The 25645-nt window shown below is 47.2% G+C and overlaps 3 pseudogenes; all 3 read left to right on the top strand.

The window, feature by feature from the left end:
* The first annotated feature begins 10733 nt into the window (after nucleotides 1–10733).
* On the top strand, nucleotides 10734–11231 carry LOC128578452 (cofilin-1-like; annotated as a pseudogene).
* Nucleotides 11232–19299: 8068 nt separating this feature from the next.
* On the top strand, nucleotides 19300–20033 carry LOC128577976 (induced myeloid leukemia cell differentiation protein Mcl-1-like; annotated as a pseudogene).
* An 880-nt stretch (nucleotides 20034–20913) lies between these two features.
* Nucleotides 20914–25305, top strand: LOC128577545 (bridge-like lipid transfer protein family member 3B; annotated as a pseudogene).
* Nucleotides 25306–25645: the final 340 nt, after the last annotated feature.

Raw genomic sequence — 25645 nt, 5'->3', positions numbered from 1 at the left:
TGATGAAGGTATCTACAAAGAATTTACAGGAAACATCGTCTCTAATGGAGAAATGTTGAGAGGATTTAAGATCAGGAATAAAGCAAAATGTCTGATATTGCTGTTTCTATTCATCATTGTTCTAGAACACCTAGGCAGTACAGTATGGCAAGCAAATAGATGGAAAGCAAAGAGTTTGAAAATAAGGGAATATAAATATAATCTCTCATGATTTGTGGAGGACTTGATCATGTCCACAGAAAAGGCAAATGAATCCACATTTAAATTATAGAAATGATTGAAAGTACTTAGCAAAGTTCTGTGTAGAGTCTATATACAGAAACTAAGTGTATTTCTAAATAGTTTGAACACACAGAAGATTAATTTTTAAAGTCCAGTTGATGATAACATCTCAATGGACGTGACCACTAAGAGGAAAATAATAAAACTTTATTGAGAGACCTAACTAAAAGTAAGGATACTCCATGTTCTCAGATCGGAAGAGTCAGTTCTCCCCAAACTGTATTGAAAGACCTAACTAAAAGTAAGCATATTCCATGTTCTCAGATCAGAAGAGTCAATTTTATAAAGATGTCAGTTCTCCCCAAAGCAATCTGTAGATTCAATGCAGTCCCGATCAAAACCCCAACAGGGTATTTTGTGGAGTGTGACAAACTGATTCTAAAATGTATATAGAAGTGTGAAGAGCCAAGAATGGTCACAATTCTCTCATGAAGAAGAATGAGGTGAGAGGACTTGCTCTAAAAGGTGATCAATATTTTTTTGCAGCACTGTTTCAAGGGCAAGCATGATGAAATGTATTATGAAGCTGCTGTAATCATTACAAGAAAGTATAGGAGTGGCTCAAAAGTAGACTAATAGACCTAACATTCTCGCATACGTAGACAATTTATGAAAAGAGACACCATGACAGAGCACTTGAAGGAGGATGGCCTTTTCATTAGAGAGTGCGAGGACAACTGGGTATGGGGTTGGAAAAGAAAAAGAAATGGACTCCTGCCTTAAACCATGAACAAAAATTAACTCCAGGTAGGTCTAAAACTCTCATTTGAAGAAGAGATTATAGAAGAATGTCTTCATGACCTTGGAGTAGGGAAGATTTCATAAACAAGACAGAAAAAAAAAAACTTTTGAAAAGAATTTTAAAATTCTAGTACATTAAAATTAAGCACTATGATGTCTGACATTTTACTTTGAAATGCACCTGAATTTCAAACTAAGATGAATTGAGGAATGAAGAAGGAATGGATGGATGTGTGAGAAACAAGCGTAACAAAATGTGAAGAGTGGAACATAGACAATGGGTACAGATAACACTTTCATCTTTTCTGTATGTTTGGAGCTTTTCATAATAAAATGTTGTGCAAAACTTTCAAAAGTCCTCCTTCTCATTCAAAGGTACAACGAAGGGAGGACAGGCAAGCCACAAAACTACAAGAAGATAGTTATACCACATGAAAGCAGCAAAGACTTAAAACCCAGACTACAAGGGGAGCTCTCACAAATGAACAGGCAAATAATCCAAGGGGGACGTGGGTGAAAGATAGTAAATAGGGTCACCTCGTAGAAAAGAAAACTTAAAGGCCAATACATACGCGAAAAGATGCAGCATCGCACTACTAATCAAGGAAATTACACATTAAAACCACAGTAAGATACCATTTCACATTCACCCGATACACAAAAACTTTGTAGTTTGATAACATCAAATGTCGATGAGGCTGTAGACCAACAGAAACAATTAAAAATATCTTTGATAGGAGCATAAATTAGCACAGTCACTTTGTAAGAAACCTGACATAATCTAGTAAACTTGCAAGCTTACCTCTCCTATGAGCCACCAAGTCCACTCTGAGGTACAAATACTGGAACACAGTTTCCAGGCCACTTTATTCTACGGCCCACACAGAAAATGACGCTTGTGAGGCTTGAAGCAGTAAGAAGACAAGGCCACTCAGGGCAAGACCCGACAGGTCCAGGGGTGGCTGCCTTCAGGGTAAGGCTTTCAGCGTCCCAGTCCAAAGGTCAGAAAGCTCTGGCCAGGAGGACTCTTGTGCACGTTTACAGGGAAACGTGCCCCAGAAGGTTTACAGAGGCACTGTGTGTGATATTCTCTAAGCTGGAAACAACACAAATGCTCATCAACCGTAGAATGGATAGATATCAATAGATTGGGCTATTGCCACTCCTTATAATACATGGACCCCATATTTGCAAATTTGCCTACTTGCTAAACTTTACTTATGACACCAAATTAATGTAGGCATGCTTTCAAGGTCATTCACAAACATGTGCAGAGCAGGGAAAATTTTGTGTTCTTCAAAGCACACGTATGTTAGTCACCTGAGGTCGAAAGAGGTGGAGGGGACCTCTGCCTTCGTACTTCAGTTCTCATACTACAAGCAAGTGTCCACTTCTATTGAGTGCCACGTTTTGCATTTTTTTGTGTGTGCTTTCCATTGGGGATTTCACCATTAAAAATGACCCCAAGCTCAGTGATGAGGTGCTATCTAGTGTTCCTAGAGCAAAATGGCTGTGATGTGCCTGCTGGAGAAAACATACATGTTAGGAAAGCTTTTTTTTTCGTTTGTTTCAGAAATGAGTTAGAGAGCTGCTGGCCATGGTTTCAAAATTGATGAATCAACTATATACATATAATAAATGAGGTGTCTTTAAACTGAAACACACACGAAATAAGGTTATGTAATGACCGGTTGATGAGAATGTTGTGACCAGAGGATCACCGGAACGTGACGGTGTATTTCCCCTAGGAGCAACATTTCAATATTGCCTAATTCAATGTTGACAGTGATGTTATAGAACATAATGACTACGATAAAGAGAATCGATTTGGGATTTATTTAGTAAAATAGCATCAAGTAACGACAATGGACACTTGCCTAACACATACAACAATGAGGATGAGTCTTTTCTCCCACACAACGTTGTGTAGGAGTGTTAACACAATATAAATTATTCCATATATAAAAAGTCAAAGAAAGGATATATATTGTTAGAAATATGTTGTAAGAAATGTATTGTTAGGAATATGAGGGCAGTAGAAAACAACTGAAAGAGAAGAGGCCACATGCTGGCTCACACCTGTAATCCCAGCACTTTGGTAGGTTGGGGGTGGGAGGATTGCTTGAGGTCAGAAGTTTGAGACCAGCCTGGGCAACATCGCAAGACCCTCCCATCCCTACCAAAAAAAAAAAAAAAAGAAGAAAAATTAGCTGGGCATGATGATGCCCACCGATAGTGCCAGTTACTCAGGAGGCTGAAGTGGAAGCATCACTTGAGCCCAGGAGTTTGAGGTTGTAGATAGCTATGATGACACCACCACACTCCAGTCTGGGTGACAGAGTGAAGGGAAAAAAGGAAAGAAAGAAAGACAGAAAATAAAAGAAATGACGAAGACAAGTTCAGGTAAGAGGTTACCGCTGAGAAGGGTGAAGAAAGTGGGAATAGGAGGGAGAACACCGGGGACTTGTATGGTGACAGTAAGTGTGAAAAAGCACTCCCATAAATGCTTTCTGGGGGGATGAATGATCCCTTCATCTGTAACTCTAGCTCTGTCTCCTCCCTGCATCCACAGAAGCAAATGTCTTTATCATTATTATTATTATTATTTCAGATTAATATGAAGGCACATACGATTAGGTTACATAGTTTACGTTTGTTAGGAAAAGTTAGAGTTGAATTTGAGTCCATCACCCATGCGGTGTGCTATGTACCCCTATGTTGTATCCATTAGGTGAGAGCTTACTGAGCTCCTTACCCTATTACCCCCTCCCCCCTTCTTGAATTTAATTGTGTTTTTCCTCTCATGCGAACCTGTGGTTGTTCATCTACTAGTTTCAAATTGTCATTGAATACACGGGATACTTATTTTTCCATTCTTGAGATACTTTACTAATGTTCTTCGACTCTATCCAGGTAAATACAAAAGGTATAAAGTCCCTCATCTTTTTTATGGCTGAATAGCATTCCATGGTATACACATACCACAGTTTATTCATCCATACATGAGTCGATGGGCACTTGGGTTGTTTCCACACCTTTAGCATTGTGCATTGAACTTCTATAAACATTTGACTGCAAATGTCTTTATGGTGAAATGATTCTTCTTCTTCTGGATAGATACCTAGTAAATGGAATTGCGGAATCAAGTGGAAGGTTTACTTTTAGCTCTTTGAAGATTCTCCATACTTCTTTTCAAAGAGGCTATATTATTTTGCAATCTCACCAATAGTGTATAAGTGTTCCCTTCTCTCCGCACCCTTGCCAACATCTTCACCTTTGGGACATTGTGATGTGGGCAATTCTCGCTAGTGGTAGATGACATCTCCAGGTGGTTTTGATTTGCATTTCTCCAGTGATTAGGGACGATGAGCATTTTTTCATGTGTTTGTCGGCCATCCTTCTGTCTTCGTGGCAGAAGGTTCTGTTCATTTCTCTTGTCCAGTGATTAATTGGATCATTGGTGTTTTTGCTTGGGTTCTCCGTAGATTCTGGTTATTGGGCCTTTGTCAAATTTCTAATATGCAAATATCTTCTCCCATTCTGAAAGTCGTCTATCTGCTTTGTTATTGTGTCCTTAGCTGTGTGGAAGCTTTGAGGCTTGAGCAGGTCTCATTTGTTTATTTATTTTTATTTATTTATTTTTTTGTAGAGACAGAGTCTCACTTTATGGCCCTTGGTAGAGTGCCGTGGCCTCACACAGCTCACAGCAACCTCCAACTCCTGGGCTTAAGCGATTCTCTTGCCTCAGCCTCCCAGGTAGCTGGAACTACAGGCGCCCGCCACAACGCCCGGCTATTTTTTGGTTGCAGTTTGGCCGGGGCGGGCCTGAACCCGCCACCCTCGGTATATGGGGCCGGCGCCCTACCGACTGAGCCACAGGCACTGCCCCTCATTTGTTTATTTTTGATGCTGCTGCAATTGCTCATGGGGTCTTCTTCATAAAATCTTTCACCAGCCCTATAGCGTTAAGAGTTTTCCCCACTCTTTCTTCTTGAGTTTTTATTGTTTCGTGTCTTAGATTTAAATTTTTTATCCAGCATGAGTCAATTTTTGTCAGTGGCTTGAGGTGCAGGTCCAGTTTCAGTCTTATACATGTGGCTAACTGGTTCTCTCAGCACCGTTAATTAGATAGGGATTCTTTTCCCCTGTGCATGCTTTTGTTTGGTTTATTGAAGATCAGATGGTGACATGAGGCTGGTTTGAGTTTCATAGGTCTATGTCTCTGTTTTTATGCCAATACCATGCTGTTTTGATCACTATGGACTTGTAGTATAACCTGAAGTCTGGTAATGTGATGCCTCCGGATTTGTTTTTATTTCTTAGAATTGCATTAGCCATTTGGAGTTTCTTCTGGTTCCATATGAGATGAAGAATTATTTTTTCAAGCTCTTCAAAGTACGACGTTGGTGCTTTGATGGGGATTGCATTAGATCTGTAAATCGCCTTGGGTAGCATAGACATTTTAACAATGTCGATTCTCCCCAGCCATGAACATGGTATCTTCCTCTGTTTGTTTGTTAACGTCTTCAGCTTTTTCTTTTCTAGGGTGTTCATAGTGCTTTCTGTAGAGATCCTTCACCTCCTTTGTTGGGTCTATGCTAAGGTCTTTCATTTTCTTTGAAGCTACTGCGAAGGGAATTGTGTCTTTGATTTGAATCTCAGCTTGACTGTTGTTGGCATATATGAAGGGCACCGATTTGCCGACATCGATGTTCTATATCCCGAGACGTTACTGTATTTCTTGATCACTGCAGAAGCAAATTTTGAAGAGAAGTCTACATATCCTACGTGAGTACCTCAAACTCGATGAGTCCAAACAACAGCCCCCATCATTTCCTGTCTAAACTTGCTCAACTTCCGATGTCCCTGTGTTAGCGAATGCCTCGCCACAGGGTCACTCAAAACAGGGATCTTAGTCACCCTGGACGCCTGCCTCCCAGTGGTGGCCATGGAAACGTGCCCCTCCTAACTCCTGCTGCAGGGAGCACAGTTGATTGAGAAGCCCCGCCTGCCACTTCTCTGGGTCCCACACCGAGTTAGCACCAACATGACACTTCCTCTGGGCACCTCCCAGCGGGAGATCGAGCACAGCAGGGGTATGCCACTGCAGGGCCTGGACTCCACTCCTTTAACTGACAGCTGAGGCTGGGGACTTCCCATCAGCCCAACCGAAACAGTTGCCAGGACTAAACTGCCTCTGAGATTGCTAGCTGAGGGGGCCTGCATGGCACTCTGAAGACTCTCCCCACTTGGTCCTGCTCTTCCCCCCTTTATCCCTCAGGTGCCTTTGGCCCACAGTGGTCTTCCACAGCCAATCACCTCTTGGCCTCTGTACTTTTGGAGGACCCAAACCAACAAAAGTGGCCCCAGGGGTCATCTGAGGGCTCACTCACCACCAGAATGACAAAAAGGATCCCATCCCCAGTGTTATGTGGGGCATGGATAATCTCCAGCACAAAGTAACCTCCCGATGGCTTGAGGTTTCACCTCGAGTTACCTGAGAAACATCCCACTGCAGGGTCTCACCTTCATCAGGGAGATGATTCAGGCGTTTGCACAGTCGGGAGGGAAGAACGTCTACATGGATGGCGGATGGCGGAGGCAGCTGGTGATTGCTAAGTGGTCCAGACATGCTGCGGACAGATAATGTGAAACTGAAGGCCATTACCAAACAGTTAAGGGCTAAGTGTAAGACCCAGAAGGCCTCCTGGATGGCTAAGAACGAGGCCCTTTCCTCCCACAGAAGAGGAGCAGACACGACCCAAGGAGAGGAGCACCATATCAACGTGAGTTGATATAGCAAGAGACGCAGTACCTCGGGGACGTTTACGTCTTCCACCAGCACAGGCCCTGTCATGTGAAGGTCGGGTCCCTGTTTGGAAAACAACTAGGGCCCTGAACTATGTGATGAGGACAGCTGGATGGCACTTGCAGGGTGGGCCTTCCTTCCCTAGTGAGAGCTAGCATGTGCTCTGTGCTGGTAGATGCTGCAGAGCCCTCACCCCCACAAAGCCACATGTGCCGCCCTGGGGGGCCGCCCTTATCTCCTCTCCATAAACTTGCTGGGTAATGCTGAGCTTGATAAGGGAGAAAAGAGATTATACAACAAGGAAGTCTCAGGGAAGAGCTAGCCTGTACTGACAGGAGGTGGGAGGAGGAGGGGAAATCCCCCTGGGAGTGGATTTTGAGGGTGCCGGATCAGGGGCTGGAATATAAGACTGGATAAGCAAGTGTTACTGAGTGAATGCACCTTCTCGTGTCATAGGACTTAACGCCCTGGCGAGGACTCCAGGAGATGGAGGAAATTCGCTGCCAGGGTGACCCTTAGAAGCTTTGAGAAAGTCATGGCCCACATGAAGAGAAGTAGAAATGCCTGCCTGGGATGGGCAGATGGCAGAGGAAGGAATAACAAAGTTGAATCATGCAGCCATCCTGGAGCGGACAGAAAATGTGAGGCCAGTGAGCCAGCCTGAGGGTTATGCTCCATGGTAGTGCCGAGGGGGACACACCATTTGCCAAGGCCACAAGGAGTGTCCTGGTGAGAGGAGCTGGAGCATGACTAAGAAGTTCAGTGGCTGCCATCTTCTGCAGGCCAGTGAGGCTGGGGGAAGGACCGTGGTCCCAGGCCTGGGCTCATTATCACAATCACTCAATGATGGGGCCCTGACATGATAGAAAGCGGGGAACAGCCCATAACCAACTGGCACCAACCAGGACACTAAATTTCCTTAGCAACCAGCAAAGTCAGTGGGGCAGTCACGAGCGCCTGACCTGTAGGAAGCTAGAGAGATTGTTCACACACGGCCATCTCTGTGTAGCTACAGGCAGAAAAAAGCAAGAATGGAGGGCGGCGCCTGTGGCTCAGTCGGTAAGGCGCCGGCCCCATATACCGAGGGTGACGTGTTCAAACCCAGCCCCGGCCAAACTGCAACCAAAAAAAAAAAAAAAATAGCCAGGCATTGTGGCTGTGGCGGGCGCCTGTAGTCCCAGCTACTCAGGAGGCTGAGGCAAAAGAATCGCTTAAGCCCAGGAGTTGGAGGTTGCTGTGAGCTGTGTGAGGCCACGGCACTCTACTGAGGGCCATAAAGTGAGACTCTGTCTCTACAAAAAAAAAAAAAGCAAGAAAGGAGGAGTGGGAAGGCGGTCATCCCTCTAACAAGTCACAATCCCTTGTTCAGCTCCTGGTCCTGGACAACTTTCAGACCAGCCCCATTGACTGAGGAGGTGGAAGGACTGGGAAATAAGGTGGGGAGGATCTACTGTCTCTATGCCACGGTCTCTCCCTAAAGAGAAAAGACTGCCATCTGCTAGGGTGACTTTACACTTGGGAAAGGCGGATAGCCAACATTTCTGGGACTATTTGAAACAGGGCCTGAGATGACGTTGATCCTGGCAGTTCAAGATGTCAGGATGGGGCCCTGGTAATAAAAGGAGGTGGGGACAGAGATGGATTCACAGTGAGGCTCCCAGGACCTCCACAGTGGTTCTTTTTCCTGTCCCCAAGTCAATCCTCATAAGTGATACACTTGACAATTGGAGCAATAACTCCCACGCTGGGTCCCTGGCCTGTATGATGAGAGCTATCATGGTGGGGAAGGCCATGTGGAACCCCTGAAACTGGCCTGAGCCTCGGGTCAAGAAATTAAGTCAAAACTGGTATGAGATCCTGGTGGAAGTCCAGGGCTTGGCAGAGATTAGTATTAATGCCAGCACTGAAGACCTGTAGGATGCCGGGGAAGAGAAAGTAACAGAGTCGCAGGGATGAAGAGAGTGAACAAGGCTGAAAACAGTGTGGGATTGTCTGTATGAGACAGGGAAGGAGGAAGGGAATGAAAGTGAGGAGAAGTACACCAGAGGCTTCAGCTAGAGTGATCGGTAATGTGTTTCCTAAGACAGGTGGTGGGTACAGGAGATTTTGCTCTGCCTTTTGTTATCTTTCCTGACATATAGGAAACAGTGTACCGTGTCTTTCAAAGTCATGGCAGGGAATGTGGGAAGGAGTTACGCAGACACGGGCAGGGCGTGTGGAGGGCCTGCTTGACCCAGTTGACCCTGCTCTGTAATGTTGGCCCAGGGACACCAAGCCTTTGACTTCCGGCAAGCAAGAGTTCAGGCACCCCGGACCTCTACGGAAGGCCAGTCAGAGTAGGATGTACAAGGTAGAGGTAATGGAAAGACAGGTGAACATGAGCGGGAAGGTGAGGAAGGAAGGTGTGAGAGGAGTGAGTACGAAGGGAAGGTGGGAAAGGCTGCTGAAGCAGGTTCAGGGGGCAAGCGGAGGAAACTCAAACACTCCAGGGCCTCATAGGAACAGAGGAAGGGAGTATTCCCCACCTATCAGGACTGCTGAGCCCAGGGAAGCTGAGAACTGGTAGTTTCAGGGACACTATGTCAGAAAATTGGCACACTGCCAACACCTTGAGGCCTTTGTCGTGTGTCCTTTCCAGGCTTTTGGAAAATGTGATTTTACCTACACCTATATGTATTCCCAAATGACACACAGGATTGGTTTGGCTTTTTCAGTTTACAAATGTACATGCAAATCTATGCGTCGTTCTGCAACTTGCTGCATGCGGTCACGAGAGTGTTTTTGTTAACACGGACTCATGTGTTCCTTTGGACTGCTGAGTTTCAACCTACTGGATGCACGTGCCACATTGTATCCGTCCCTCCCCTTACTGAAGGAAGGGCATTTAGAGCAGTACCCGATTCTCCCTTCACCAGCATCCTTGTGCGGGTGTCCTCGTGTCCACTACACCTACCAGCGTTTCTCCAGAAGATGTATCCAGGCAGTCTGCCAGATCATTGAGGGAATGTGAGTTTTGCAGTTTTAAGCATCTCAGCTTAAAGCACGGACTCACGGACTGTGGAGCCTGACAGCCTGGTTTTGGTCCTGCTGCTGATACTGGCAAGCCAGATAACCTTGATCAAGTCACTGAACCCCTCCGTGCCTATTTCCTCACCTGGAAGAAGGTGGTCATGGTAGGTACTTCAACCTAGGACTGTCGTGAGGGTGAGTGAATATTCACCTGCAGCGCTTAGAAGAGAGCCAGGCACGTGGTAAATGTTGCATAATTTGCACTTCACAGATTCTGCCAAATTACCCTCTGAAATGGCTGCTCTCCACCTTCCCCCCTTGCACCGGCAGCGAGCAGAAGCTCTGCTTTGCTCATAACCTCTCCCGTCCTTGGAATGGTTAAACTCTTTAACTGTTGTGAACCTGGTATGTGAAAATGTATCCATGATTTTAGTTTGTACCTTCGTGATCAGTGATGGTGAGCATCTTTGGGGGGTTGGGGTGTCGTTGACCCTTGGGATTCCCACGTCCTTGAATAAACTCAGAATGGGGGTGGGGGTCTGGCAGAGGTTAGAAAGCTCTGGCCTGCCAAACCGCCATACCAATAAAGTATCATGGCACACAGCCACATGCCAAGTTGATCCCCTATTGTAAAAAAAAGAAATGAAAGGTATCCAGATCAGAAAGTAAAAATCTTAAATGACCTCTGCTTGCAGATGATATGATGTCACATATAGAAAACCCTAGACACTGCACCACAAAGCTGTTAAAACTAATACAAGAATTCAGTAAAGTTTCAGGATAGAAAAGCAACATACAAAAATCACTTGCGGTTCAGCCGGATTCTGGCAGCAGCGGCAGCGGCTCTCCTCTTCCCTGCTTCTCCTGCCATCACCCTTTCGCTTCCGGGAACATGGCCTCTGGCCTGGCTGTCTCTGATGGCGTCTTTAAGGTGTTCAGTGACATGAAGGTGCCCAAGTCTTGAACGCCAGAGGAGGTGAAGAAGCTCAAGAAGGCGGTGCTCTTCTTCCCGAGTGAAGAGGAGATCATCCTCCTAGAGCAAGGCAAGGAGGTCCTGGTAGGTGATGTGGGCCACACTGTCGACGATCTCGACGCCACCTTTGTCATGCTGCTTCCAGACACGGGCTACCACTGTGCCCTCTATGATGCGACCTGTGAGACCAAGGAGAGCAAAAAGGAGGACCCGGTGGTTATCTTTTGGGCTCCTGAGTGTGCACCCCTGAAGAGCAAAATGATTTATGCCAGCTCCAAGGACGCCATCAAGAAGAAGCCGACAGGGATCAAGCGTGAATTACCAGCAAACCGCTAGGAGAAGGTCAAGGACCTGCACTTGCTGGCAGAGAAGCTGTGGGGCAGTGCCATCATCTCCCTGGAGGGCAAGCCTTTGTGAGCCCCCTCCAGCCCCCTGCCTGGAGCATCTGGAAGCCCCAGACCTGACCCTGGGGGATGCAGGCTGCCCTCCTTCCTGCCAGACCCAAGGGGCTAGGGGAATCCCAGCAGTGGGGAGGGCAATGCCTTTACCCCAGTTGCCAAACAGCCCCCCTATCCCTGGATTTTCCTCCTCCCTCCATCCCTGATGGTTCTGGCCTTCGCAAACCGCTGTTGATCTTCTCATTCCTCTTGGGTTGAAGCAGACCAAGTCCCGTCCCACCCTCCTTGCACCCCAGTTGTGGGGAGCCTGTATTTTTTGTAAAATCACCCCTACACCTCACCTGTTCCATCCCTTCCCATGCTGCCAACTTCTAACCGCAATAGTGACTCTGTGTTTGTCTGTTTAGTTCTGTGAATAAATGGACTGTTGTGGAGAGACCCCTCCCTTTTCCCCTGGTGGCAACCACTCATGGAAGCAGGACCGAGTAAGGTACCTTCGATTAAACAGACACGCACACACAAAATGGCTCATTAAAAAAGAAAAATCACTTGGGCTTGGCACCCGTAGCACAGTGGTTAAGGTGCCAGCCACATACACCGAGGGTGGTGGTTTTGAACCCGGCCAGGGCCATCTAAGCAGCAATGACAACTGCAACCAAAAAAAAAAAAAAAAAAAAGCCGGGCATTGTGGCCGGCGTCTGTAGTCCCAGCTACTTGGGAGGCTGAGGAAAGAGAATCGCCTAAGTCCAGGAGCTGGAGGTTGCTGTGAGCTGTGACATCACGGCACTCTACCCAGGGTGATAAAGTGAGACTCTGTCTCTGAGAAAATAAAAATAGCCTGGTGTTGTGGAGGGCGCCTATAGTCCCAGCTACTCGGGAGGCTGAGGCAAGAGGACCGCCTAAGCCCAAGAGCTGGAGGTGGCTGTGAGCTGTGACACCATGGCATTCTACCCAGGGTGACAAAGTGAGACCCCGTCTCTAAAAAACAACAACAACAACAACAACAAAACACTCCCATATAGTAACAACAAACTATTCACATTTACAACAGCATGGCAAGAATAAAGCATTAGGAATAAATGTATCCAAGGAGGTGAAAGCTCCACACACTGAAATTAAAATCACAAATAAAGGGAAAGATATCCCGTGTTCATTCATGGATTGGAAGATCATTAAACTGTCCATACCACCCAAAGAGATAAACAGATTCATCGCAATCCCTATGAAAACAGCAAAGATATTTTTCACAGACGTAGAAGCCTCTGATTATTGACTGTGGGCTTCCTTGCCCATCTTCTATGGGGTGATAAGTCTAGTGGAACAGATTTCGCAAACCCTCTCTGCCAGGTGCTTCACATCCATCATCAACCCTCACCAACCCCTGAGCTAGGTGCTGTTAGATTATTTCCTCCACTTTACAGATGGAAACCGAGGCTCGGTGACATGGATCTCAGTGGAAAGAGGAAGCTGGGCTGGATGCAGCCGGAGCAGAAGAAAGACGTGGGGCTAGAGTGCAAGGCCTGGATCCCAAGACCCAACAGGCTTCCAAGGACTAATTTCGGGGGCAAACCAAGCGTCCTCGTCCCCTATTGGTTGGCGTCCGAGAGGGCCCGCGCTGGTTGGCGGGAGCTGAGGGACAGACCAATGAGAAGACAACGACGCCCACGGCGTGAGCCGTTGAAGGTGCGTGGAGGCCCGGCTGTTGTTTGAATCGTCGGCCCCGCTGCTGTTTGAATCGTCGGCCTCGCTGCTCCTGACACGCGGGGCCGGACTCTCCGGCCGTGACAAAGGTGACCGGGTCGCCATAACCCGGATCGTCCGAAGTCTCGACATGAGTTCTCCGGATGAGGTCTCTGTTTGGGTTGCCGCTGTGGGACTGGAGGGCGGGGAGTGGGCCGGCATGCGACCTGCGAGCCCCAGAGCCCCGTGGGACCCAAGACTCGGCCTCGATTTGGGGGCGCCATGGAGAGGCGAGGGCGAGGGCGCGCTGGCAGACCCCGAGGGCTTTCGGGACGAGCAGGAAGTGGCAGAGGCGGGAATGCCGGTGTTTTGGGGCCGGGAAGGCTGGCCTGACACCCTGAGCGACAAGAAGGATCTGGACTACGAGTCTGTGACCGTCGAGCCGCGGCTGAGCGACTGGGATGTCCGGGGCGTCCGCAGACTCCCATCCCCAGAGATCCGAGACCCTGAAGTGTCCACCATCTGGGCCGACCTAGAGGCAGGTCCCGGCGGCAGAGGCGCGCTTGCCGCTAGCTGCGTGGCCTCTCAGCAGGTTTCTGCCACCCCTTCTCGCCCCAGTGTGCCCCGGAGAGGCCGGGCCTGGGGGAACCCGGTGAGAAGCGCTAAGAGTAGGTTGAGCGTCAGCGTGGACCTCCCGCGGCCCTCCGTGGAAGGCGTGGTCGGGCCGCCTTCCGACCCCGAGTCCTCAGATGAGTGCAGTGAGGTACAGATGATGAGGGTGAGCATCTACCCCAAAGAAGGCCGCCGAGGCGTGCCTGACAGCCCCGAGGAATCTGGAGACACACCCAGACACTCGAATTTCCTTGTCAGGGAGAATTTCCTTCAGGTGCCAGGCTCTTTCCTGACCTCTGCTACCCGAGGACTCACCTCGGCCAAGGAAAGACAGGCCTTTGGAGAGCTGGACAGCTCTTCCTCTAGGAAAATGCCAGGCGTGCTCTGGAGGAAGGGAGAGAGCAGGCCTAGCTGCCCAGGACCTGCTGCTGCTGCTGCTGCTGCTGCTGCTGCTGTTGGGAGCAACCTACCCCGGGCCACTCCTCGGAAGAAGGTGGCCCAGGAGAAGAAGTCCCCAGGGAGTGCCTCAAAATTGGCTGTGGGGAGAGTCTTTCCTTCCTGGGGACAGAGGCTCTCGGTCGTTCCCCTGGAACCGGCCACCTTCCCCCCAATTGCTGGTGTACCTCTGTTTGGGAGGTCCCAGAGATATTCCTTGCTGTCATCGGGACCCCCCCAGTCCAAGCACAGCAGCACTGGGAAGAAATCTGCGGTGAGGAAGGCAAAGGAGTACCAGCCTGTGGTCAGGGAAGATAAGGAGCCAAAGAGAGATCCAGTCCCAAGGGCCCAAGTGAGTAGGCCGTCTCTCCCCTGTCTCCCCACACTTCCCCTGCCCCGGGCACACACATCACTACTCTGTCCTTGCTCAGGGGTTGTCCGTGGGAGTCCACGGTCATTAGGAGGCCCAATCGGGATCATCTTAGTAGGGGCACACATTAAGGGAGCGCTTGGTATGGTTCGGGCACTGTTCTTGACACTTTGCATGCTTCCTGCCTCCTCCCCAGAGAGGGGCTGGGATGGAAGGCAGGGCTGGAAGTTGGTTTGGATTGGAGGGTTCCTTAAAGTTCGGGCTGCAAAGCTTGGGTTGTCCAGACTCATCAGCCTCCTAGCTCCTCCTTCCTAGCTGTTCCTCAAGCCTGCCTGGCAGTGGGCCTGGACTGTCTGAGCGTCCCCATTGTTTTCCCTGGCTTGGTGCTGCCTCCTGGCCTGGGGCTGACTGAGGACGAAAGGTTGCAGCCTCTGTATTTCCCTCCTTATTCCCCACCTCACCCCAGCCCCTGCACATGCATGCTCACACTCACACACCCTAGGCCAACTCTGAGAAATTTTTGCTTCAGCTTCCAACACACAGGCTAGGGCCACCTTGCCTGTGGGTGCATCGTGGAGAACTCAGCAGTGGCAACCCCAACACCGGAGCCCCCCAAGTTCCAGGAAACTCACAGGTCTCGGCCTTGAGCCAGGGAGGCATCATGCCCAGAGGCCCTTCATCCTCCAGTGAGTCTTGTGGGTTTGCTAGGATGGAGGGGAGAGGGGTCGAGAAGGGAAACCTCTGGCTGTGTCACTTCCGGGGATCAGCCTTCCTCCTGGGCTTCCCTGCCTACCCATGCAGCTCTCCCACAGAAAACGGGGTGTCGACGGGGCTGTTGTGGTGTTTGTGGGCTGGGGGTGATTTGTAGCAGCACCCCAAACTCGTGACACCAGAAGTAGAATCTCCACAGTACAGAGCCTTTTCTGTTAAGTCCTGTTCAATCACGTTGCGCCTCCCAGGGGCTGGCTGTGGCTGCAGCTCTTCTAGTTTAAGACCCAGAGCCACAACCCCAGGGGGCCACAGGCGCAGAGGGGCTCACACTAGGGAGCAGGGAAGGCAGGCCCAGAGAGAAGGTTGGTGCTACTGGGCAGAGTAGGGCCCTCTTCTTGCCAGCAGAGGGTGCTGCTGCCTCACTTTAGACCCCGCTAGGCCCTTTCCCACTTCACTGTGAGACTTGGAAGCTGGATTTTGTGTTCTTTCAGGTGACCAGGAACCACCTGTCCAGACCCCAAGACTGGAAAGGCAGCAGCAGCCTCCAGGAGCACAGGGCTGTCCTCGGGTAATGCCTTGTCTGGCTCCTAGAAACCCAGGTCCTAACTAGGTGGTGGGGAACATATCCAGGTTAAACTGGCTTCTGTGTCCCCTGCCCCTTTCCTCACCCCGCGGAGAGAGAGAGGGCGCCTCCTTTCCACTGAGGATTCCTAGCCAGTCTAGCCACTGGACTGTGGGCAGTGGGGACATGCAAGGGCTGGGGTGGGGGCGGGAAGGATGAGGAGTTAGGAGGCCAGAGTGTACTAATAATGTCTCTTCTTCCTGTGTCTGCTGGGTTAGTGTCTGCTGCTACAGAGAGAAATAGATGACCTTAAGGAGCAACTAGGTATGAGGAACCCCTGGCTGGGGCAGGGGAAGGGACAGACCAAGACCACAGTGTCTTACTGCGGGTGCTGGGGACACAGGGAAGGGCTGGGCTACAGGTGCAGGCGCATCTCTGGGACTGACGTTTCCGTTGGGAGGAGGACCAAGCGGGCCTGGCCCTGGAGCCTGCTGTGCATTTACTAGAGCTGCGGGTGTGCACGAATAGCAGTGTATCCGCTGAACCCCATGTGCACTTTGTCAACAAATCCCAGAGATCTCCTTCCCTTAGCACGTTTAGAGTTACCTCGTTTGTTTTCCCTTTCCCTGCTTGGCATGGCGCCTACGGGTTTTGTTGTTGTTTACTTGCTTATTTGTCTTTTTAACACGTTCCGAACAGTCCTGGTATGCCCCAGTGTTTGAGAAACACTGGTACATTTTGTTCACGTTTAGAAGAAGTTTCCACATTTAATTCAGGTGTTGGGTGGGAGAGTCAGTCCCAGGGCTGCCCGGACAGGGGCTGCTGAGGTTTCAGGTTGCAGGGACAGGCGGTTCCCCGTGGGGGAAGGGGGATGGGTTTCTGTCTCCCTACATCTGGAGTGCCCCGTCATGCCTCTCTATTCCAGTGGCCATGCGGTGCCTCGTTGACAGGTTCCAGACCCTTTGAAGTGAGTGTTACACATACCACACCCCTTCCGCTACCCCTTCCCGCAAAGCTGGCTGCTTAGGAGGGCAGTGGGCCGGCCCTGGCTTGTGGCCCTCGGACCCTGCCCGACTCTGCTCTGTTTGACAGGTGGGACCCAGCATCATGTACGAGACAAACAGCTGGTAGCTTTGGAGCCCAGGAGCTGCGACCGTGCTGTTTCCCTCCGTTTCTTCTTCTGCCAGGGCTTCCTCTCTTCTGCTGCTTTTGCCCTCACCCCACCTCAGTTTACAGTGATTTCAAATTAAAAGTGGTTCTCATGTTCTCCAGCTCTGTGGTCGGCCCTGTTTCTACAGGGAGGGGCTGTTGTGAGGAAGGAGAGGGGAGGGCAGGGGTGGGGTGGGGAACTGCTCCATTCGGGAGCATTTTAAGAGCCCTTGTACCCCTGGCATGCTGTGGTCGGCCCTCTCCCTGCGGGGCATCTGGGCCAGGCTGCGGGCGGTGGCAGCCCTGCACTCAGGCTCACCGTGGTGCCCTGGGTCTAGGCTCTGTGGGAGCCCTACCCAGCCACGTTAAAATTTCTTCCCTTTCCACTGCAAACTAGTACAACCTTTCTGGAAGGAAGTATGGAGAAACCTCAAAGCACTCAGGCTAGACCTCCCGTTTGATCCTGCAATCCCATTACTGGGCATCTACCCAGAAGGAAAAAAGTCCTTTTATCATAAGGACACTTGTACTAGACTGTTTATTGCAGCTCAATTTACAATCGCCAAAATGTGGAATCGGCCTAAATGCCCACCAACCCAGGAATGGATTAACAAGCTGTGGTATATGTATACCATGGAATACTATTCAACCATTAAAAAAATGGAGACTTTACATCCTTCGTATTAACCTGGATGGAAGTGGAAGACATTATTCTTAGTAAAGCATCACAAGAATGGAGAAGCATGAATCCTATGTACTCAATTTTGATATGAGGACAATTAATGACAATTAAGGTTATGGGGGGGAAGCAGAAAGAGGGACGGAGGGAGGGGGGTGGGGCCTTGGTGTGTGTCACACTTTATGGGGGCAAGACATGATTGCAAGAGGGACTTTACCTAACAATTGCAATCAGTGTAACCTGGCTTATTGTACCCTCAATGAATCCCCAACTATAAAAAAAAAAAAAAAAAATTTCTTCCCTTTCCCCTGCGGGTCCTGCTCATGGTCCCTCCTAAAGTCCTCCTATTTGCGGGTCTTACGGTTCCCACTTTTCACCGCTATTCCCCCCTCCCCTTCAGCCGGAACTAATTGACCCCCTTCCAGAGTCCCAACCCCTCTCTCCCTTCCTCATTTGGTTCATTCGCTGTCCTTGTTCTCCCCCTCTCTCCCTTCTTTTCCACCATGAGTATCCTTGATCTCTCCCATGGCTTCATGTCTATGGCCTTTTCTGCAGGCTTATTATTTCAATGAATGTTAAAGAGCATGGTTCAGCTCATCCTCCCCTTCCAGGGCCCAGTTCACTTTCTGGAGTCATTCTCTTCCTCTGATGCCACCATGTAGAGGGACAACTTGGCCGGAAACCAACGCATCATACTTGGTTCCTCCTTAGCCCTCACCTCTGAACCTCAGTTACCAAATCCCATCAGTTCTCCCCCCTTAGTTTCAGTGGATGGGTAGAGGCCGAAACCACATCCCAGGAAGTGGCATAGTGAAAGGGGAAGTGCAGGGAACACGGAAGAAGAGAGCAGGTTAGTCTCTTGGTGGGAGGTGGGGCAAATGAGTCCATTCTGGTGCCTCAGGCCAAGCTGGGGGAAACCGCTAGCCAGCTGCTACTCCCGATGGCCGATGGCCAAGGGATCAGAGCTTCCACAGCCCTGTGTCCCACCAGGCCAGCCCACTGCCTCTCCTCTGGCCATTTGGCTTCATGGCCTTGACTTGAAAAAGGCCAGTTAGTTTCCAGGTTAAGGGTGGCTGCTAGATCTGAATGTCTTTGGATGGGTCTGGTCGGGTACCAGATGGGCCACCCCCATGCCACGATTTTCCTGAACGTGATCTTTCTGTGTCCCAGCTCCATCATCCAGGATGCCTCCTGAGCTCTCATGAGATGTTGTCTGAGCTTCCTGTTCTGATTTCACCTTCACTGACAACTGGAATGGCCTCCTTCCTTCAGCTAGGATCCCAGGATGGGCAGGCCTGACACTCACAGAGACAGATTCATGTGGGAGTGAGGTGAGTGCAGGTTCTGCCAGCCCCCATTTCCCAGAGACTAGGTATTTAATAGATACAGAGGAAACAAGTGCAGATGTCTTTTGGGGTTAGTGTGTGAGGGAAGGTGTTTGTCCATCTGTGTGTGCTTGTGGATCCAATGCGGGATAATATCCCTGGAGGGAAAAAGAGCTTATTCAGGGAGTGGAGGCAGTGGTCAAGGATCCATAAAGGATCAAAAAAGGAAAAGCAGGGTGATGCTGCAGCCAAGATGGCGCCGGTGGCGGCCGTGGCGGCCTGAGCGCTATGCTACCAGCTCTTGGCGGCGGCGGTGGTGGCTTGGTCGGGGCCTCGCGTCTCTCCTGTGCGTGAGCACTCAGGCGCCTGTCCTCCGGCCGGGTTAGCCGGGACGAAGAAGAGACGGCCACGGAGAGCGGAGGGAGTGAGGAACAGAGTGAGAGTGCGGCGCCTCTCGCCTCGGCACCATGGCTGGTATTATCAAGAAACAGATTCTGGAGTGCCCAGGTCTCCGAAGTCACTGCCACTCTCAGGAGGCTGCTGTTCTTCGCGCCGACCCTCCGCACGTCGCTACCAGAGATGGAAGCCCCTGCGGCCGATGCCATCATGTCGCCCGAAGGTGAGCTGGACGCGTGCGAGCTGGAGCCTCTCAGGAAGCAGCCGGAGGTCCTGCCTTTGCTGGAGTTGGCCGAGGAGACCGGTAACGGCCCCAACACTGACGGGTCACTTCCTTCGACACCTCCCCCAGCAGAAGAGGATGAGTTATACCGGCAGTCGCTGGAGATCATCTCTCGGTACCTTCGGAAGCAGGCGACCGGCACCAAGGAGGCGAAGCCAATGGGCAGGGCAGGAGCCACCAGCAGGAAGGCTCTGGAGACCTTGCGCCGCGTGGGAGATGAAGTGCAGCGCAACCACCAGACGGCCTTCTGAGGGAGCTTCGCAAGCTGGACATCAAAACCGCAAACGACGTCAAATCTTTGTCTGGAGTGATGGTCCATGTTTTCAGTTACGGCGTAACAGACTGGGGCAGGATTGTGACTCTGATTTCTTTTGGTGCCTTTGTGGCCAAACACCTGAAGAGCATAAACCAAGAAAGCTGCATCGAGCCATTAGCAGAAAATATCAGAAATGTCCTTGTAAGGACAAAATGGGACTGGCTAGTGAAACAAAGAGGCTGGGATGATTTTGTGGAGTTCTTCCACCTGGAAGACCTGGAAAGCAGCATCAGAAATGTGCTGCTGGCTTTTGCAGGTGTTGCTGGAGTAGGAGCTGGTTTGGCCTATCTAATAAGATAGGCTTGTAAGTGCGATGATTTACTTCTAACCAACAACGGCCACCAGAACCACATTCATCTGTGAAATCAAATGGATTTATGAAGTTGGACTTAAACTACCCTAAGCTGTATGTAACTTGCAAGAGCAGCCTACCCAGAAAAGGAAGTGGCAAGAGGAATGTGACTTTTACAAGAATAAATACATGGGAAAAGTGGTCCCCCTTGATTGAAGAGTCACTTTCTGAAAGAAGCAAAGTTCAGTTCAACAACAAGCAAACGGGCCATGGAGGAGGACTTTTAGATTTCATGAAGACAGTGGGCTGAAAAGACATTTCCTTGTTGAGACCAGGAGTGTGGCCAGTAGTTGGATTAGTCATAGAATTCATTAAATATGCTCACAAATTCTTGAGGAATAGAAAGTTCAAGTGTTCAGGACTTTCATACCTGTTGTACCTTAGCTTCATTTGAATGATTCTTAGTTTATTAGCCTAGTAATGACCACAAATACTTGATTTAGCTTTGTTTGAATGATTCTTAGTTTATTAGCCTAGTAATGACCATGAATACTTGATTTAAGTCTTAATAATTACTTACAGGTATGGAATATCCTCAGTTTTTAAGACAAAAACAATTTGTATGTCTGTAAAAATTGCATATATTTTTACAGAAAGTATTTCTTTGAACAATTAAGGGGGTTCTCAAATTTAGATTTTAATGCTCTTTTTGAATTTTGTAACTTCTGTAGTTTAGGAACCTATTTCTTACAACTTTTCTATGCTAAACTTTGTCTTGATTAGTTCTAGAGTGTGTATTGAACCAATTGAACCAATTGATGTAATTGTATGCAACCTAGTTAAAGTGGAATAAAGCTGATTCATAATGATGAAAAAAAAAAAAAAAAGAAACAGATTCTGAAGCACATCTCCATATTTACCAAAAATTTGTCTCCTGATAAGATAAATCTAAGTACCCTTAAAGGAGAAGGTGAACTGAAGAATTTGCAGTTGGATGAAGAGGTGCTGCAGAATGTGCTGGATTTGCCAACATGGCTTGCTATTAACAAGGTGTTCTGTAATAAAGCATCCATTAGGATCCCATGGACAAAATTGAAAACACATCCCATTTGTTTGTCCCTGGATAAAGTAATAATGGAAATGAGTACATGTGAAGAACCCCGAGCCCCTAATGGCCCATCACCAATTGCTACTGCTTCAGGACAAAGTGAATATGGCTTTGCTGAAAAAGTAGTTGAGGGAATTACTGTTTCTGTAAATTCCATTGTCATCAGAATTGGAGCAAAAGCCTTCAATGCATCATTTGAACTTTCTCAGCTACGGATCTATAGTGTAAATGCAAATTGGGAACATGGAAATTTAAGATTTACTCGTATCCAAGATCCACAGAGAGGAGAGGTTTTGACATTTAAAGAAATAAATTGGCAGATGATACGAATAGAGGCAGATGCTACCCAAAGTTCACATCTTGAAATTATATGTGCTCCCATTAGGTTAATAACCAACCAATCAGAGTCACCCTTAAAAGAAGATTAAAGGACTGTAATGTCATAGCAACAAAATTAGTTCTAACCTTGGATGACTTATTATGGGTTTTACGGATTCCCAATTAAAGGCTATGGTACAATATGCAAAATCTCCTAGTGAAGCTATAGAAAAATCAACCGAACAAAGGAAGAGTATGGCTCCTGAACCTACACGAGCTCTACAGTAGTCCCATCTACCCAGCAAGTAAAGACACCACAGACTTTAAATGCTCCTGACCTCAGTGATGTAACTGTGAACTATTCAATGACTTTGATGTTAAAGAAACTTCCCATCATTTAGTGATTTCTCATCTAGATCTACACATATGTGATGACATTCATAATAAAGAAAAAGAGTCAAACAGACATATTACTGGAGGGGCTATGCAGCTCTCTTTTACACAGCTAACTGTAGATTATTATCCTTATCATAAAGCAGGAGATAGTTGTAATCATTGGATGTATTTTAGTGATGCAACAAAAACAAAAAATGGATGGGCCAACGAGTTGTTGCATGAATTTGAGTGCAATGTTGAAATGCTTAAACAGGCTGTGAAGGATCATAATGTTGGGTCACCGCCTACCTCCCCAACACATGCCTCTCCCAGCACACAACAGAGAAGGAGCCCACTCTGAAAGGGGCGTCCAGAACACCTTCAGTATTATCTCAGCAGTCAAAAGCTAAGCTAATGTCTAGTTCAGTTGTGGTGAGGCTTGCAGATTTCGATATTTACCAGGTCTCTATAGCAGAACAATGTCTTTCTTCCTCCAAAAGTATGATTTCGTGCAATAAAAAATCCCTTTATCTGCCACAAGAAATGTCAGCTGTCTATATAGAATTCACAGAATATTACTATCCAGATGGAAAGGATTTTCCAATTCCATCTTCCAATCTGTATAGCCAGCTGAATGCACTGCAATTTACTGTGGATAAAAGAAGCATTCTGTGGTTAAATAAGTTTCTATTGGATTTAAAGCAGAGTCTTAATTAATTCATGACTGTGTACAAGTTGAAAAATCTGATGAGCATGTTGATATTTGGGTTCATGGCTTAATGTTAAAACTTGTTATTCCTTCTGAAATGAAATCAGAATGTCATCGAGATCAGCCACGTGCAATTTCTATTCAGAGTTCTGAAATGATACAAGGCACTGTCCAAACTGTCGACATTCTGATCTAGAAGCTTTGTTTCAAGACTTCAAAGATTGTGGGTTTTTTAGTAAAACTTATACCAGCTTCCCCAAATCTCATGACAAATTTAATCTTCTACATCCAATCTTCCAGAGACATGCTCATGAACAGGATACCAAAATGCATGAAGTTTATAAAGGAAATATCATTCCCAAATTGAATAAACATACCCTTAAAACTTCTGCTGCCATGTATGTTTGGGCTGTGTACTTCTCTCAATTTTGGATAGATTGTGAAGGCATGAAAAGTGGAAAAGGACGGCCAGTAACTTTTGTAGACTCTTTCCCTCTTTCCATCTGGATTTGTCAACCAACAAGATATACAGAATCACAAAAAGAGCTCCAGACTTGTGATCAGGTATCTCTAAACACATCACAAAGTGAATTTAGTGATCTAGCTGGCCGGTTGAAATGAAAAAAGCTCTTGAAGGAGTATTACAGTACAGAGTCTGAACCTCTGACAAATGGTGGTGAGAATCTTTCAGCAGATACATTTTTAAGATTTTCCTCTTCATTCTCAGAAGCAGATATTCACGTCCTGGTTCATGTTCATAAACATGTCAGTTTGCAAATCAATCACTACCAGTATCTACTCCTGCTTTTTCTCCATGATTCACTTATTTTGCTTGCAGAGAACTTAAGGAACGATGTAGAAGCTGTAACTGGCAACCCTGCTAACCATACATCCATCTGCATTGGATTTTTACTTAGAAGTGCAGAACTGGCTCTTCTGCTGCATCCAGTGGATCAGCCTAATAGGATCAAGTCTCCTGTTTCTGAAAGTGTGAGCCCAGTGGTTCTTGATTATTTGCCTACTGAAAATGGAGAATTTTTGTCTTCAAAAAGAAAAGAAGTTAGTGATACAAACCGAATTAGAGTTGAAGCTATTAATCATATGTCAGACAACAGATTTATGAGTGTTGACCTTAGTCATGTGCCTTTAAAGGATCCTTTGCTTTTTAAATCAGCTAGTGATATCAATCCGCAAAAAGGCATTTCTTTTCTGGATTATTTATCAGACAAACATTTAGGGAAAATAAGTGAAGATGAAAGTAGTAGACTTGTTTACAAAAGTGGCTCAGGAGAAATTGGACCAGGAGTAAGTGACAAGAAGAATTCATGGTCTAAAGATTCAAATAGTGTCTTAAATAACAGAGGAGGTTCAAATATGCCATCAGTTGGTAATGATGACAATCAAAACATACTTTCAAATAGTTTAACTAGTAAAGGGAATGAAACCATAAAGTTGATCCATAAGTTGAAACCTTAAAGCTGAAGATTTGCTTCCAGAAGCTGCTTCAGTCTCTGAGAACCTGGAAACCAGTAAAGAAGAGGTACCCACACTTAGGACACTCAAATCCCAGCCATCTCTAGGTGGAAAGCCTAAAGAACATTGCCCACCCAACCAGGCTCCATCCTGCATTTCTTACAAGAACATGAAAAGAAGCTCCTCACAAATCTCACTGGATACCATTTCACTTGACAGCATGATGTTGGAAGAAATGTTGCTAGAAAGTGATGGAAGTGACAGCCACATATCTTTGGGAAAAGGAAATAAAAAGAACTCAACTGCAAATTACCAGAGTTCAGCTGAGAGTGTGAATGCCAGTGCAAGCCTACAGAATTAGGGTGAAACCTCTCCAGATGCTATCAGTACAAATTCAGAGGACGCTCCAGAAAATCATGATGACCTGATGTCAGTTGTGGTATTTAAAATTACTAGTGTTAACAGGGAAATTGACATCAGAGGGGAAGATAGGGAAATCTGTCTTCAAGTGAATCAGGTGACACCAGACCAGTTGGGCAGTATCAGCCTTCGGCATTATCTCTGTAATCGTCCAGTTGGTTCAGATCAGAAAGCTGCAATTCATTACAAATCTTCTCCTGAGATTTCTTTGAGATTTGTAAGTGGGCCTGGTGCTGTAATACACTCGTTGCTTGCAGAAAAAAATGGATTCCTGCAATGCCATGTTGAAAACTTCAGCACTGAGTTTCTTTTATTTTCTATTATGAATATTCAACATTTTTTTGGAAGATGAAGCTGTTGCAACAGTAATGCCAATGAAGATACAAGTTTCTAACATGAAAATAAATTTAAAAGATGACAGTCCTCGGAGTAGTGCAGTATCTCATGAACCCACTCCTGTAACTGTACATATTGATCATCTTGTGGTAGAGAGAATTGATGATGGCTCTTTTCATATCAGAGATTCTCACATGCTTAACACTAGAGATGATTTGAAAGAAAATGTCAAAGGTGATTCTGATTCAATGCTGCCAACCAGAGGAAAGTATGATCTGAAGAAACAGTGCAGTGTCACTAATGCCACTCAGGCCATGCAGACAAGTCCGGAAGTTCTTCAGCCTTCTCAGTCACTTAACTTTCCTGAGTGCTCATTTGACTTTACTAGGGAATAGCTCATGGAAGAGAATGAATCTCTTAAACAGGAACTGGCTGAAGCTAAAATGGCTCTTGCAGAGGCTCACTTGGAAAAAGATGCTCTTCTCCATCATATAAAGAAGATGACAGTTGAATAACAGGAATGGCAGTCAAGACCCAAATTATAGCTCTGCAGTAGGAAGGTTATTTTTACAATATGGATGTTACCAATTAGTGGAAAACTTTCATTTTCATAAAAAGACGGTAAAATGAAAGCAGTGTGAACAGTGGTGACTGTTCCAAAGTCCATTTAGAAAGTATGAGGTACTAAGAAACTAAAGAAAAGAAAGTATAAAGTACTAGCATTACAATCTTTTGGTTGTGTTGAGGTTGGGGTTAACCCTTTCATAAACTCGTGTGACCTAAGGAAGTCAATACATTCTGTAAAATAATTACATGCCTAATGAAAAGATGTCATTTCATAATTTTGATATCTCATGACAGGCATTTTTTAAAAAGAGAAATGA

This window comes from Nycticebus coucang, chromosome X (genome assembly GCF_027406575.1).
Source record: "Nycticebus coucang isolate mNycCou1 chromosome X, mNycCou1.pri, whole genome shotgun sequence".
NCBI classification, from domain to species: Eukaryota; Metazoa; Chordata; class Mammalia; order Primates; family Lorisidae; genus Nycticebus; species Nycticebus coucang.
The sequence above is the reverse complement of the archived record's forward strand: the minus strand, read 5'-3'. Positions and strand labels throughout refer to the sequence as shown.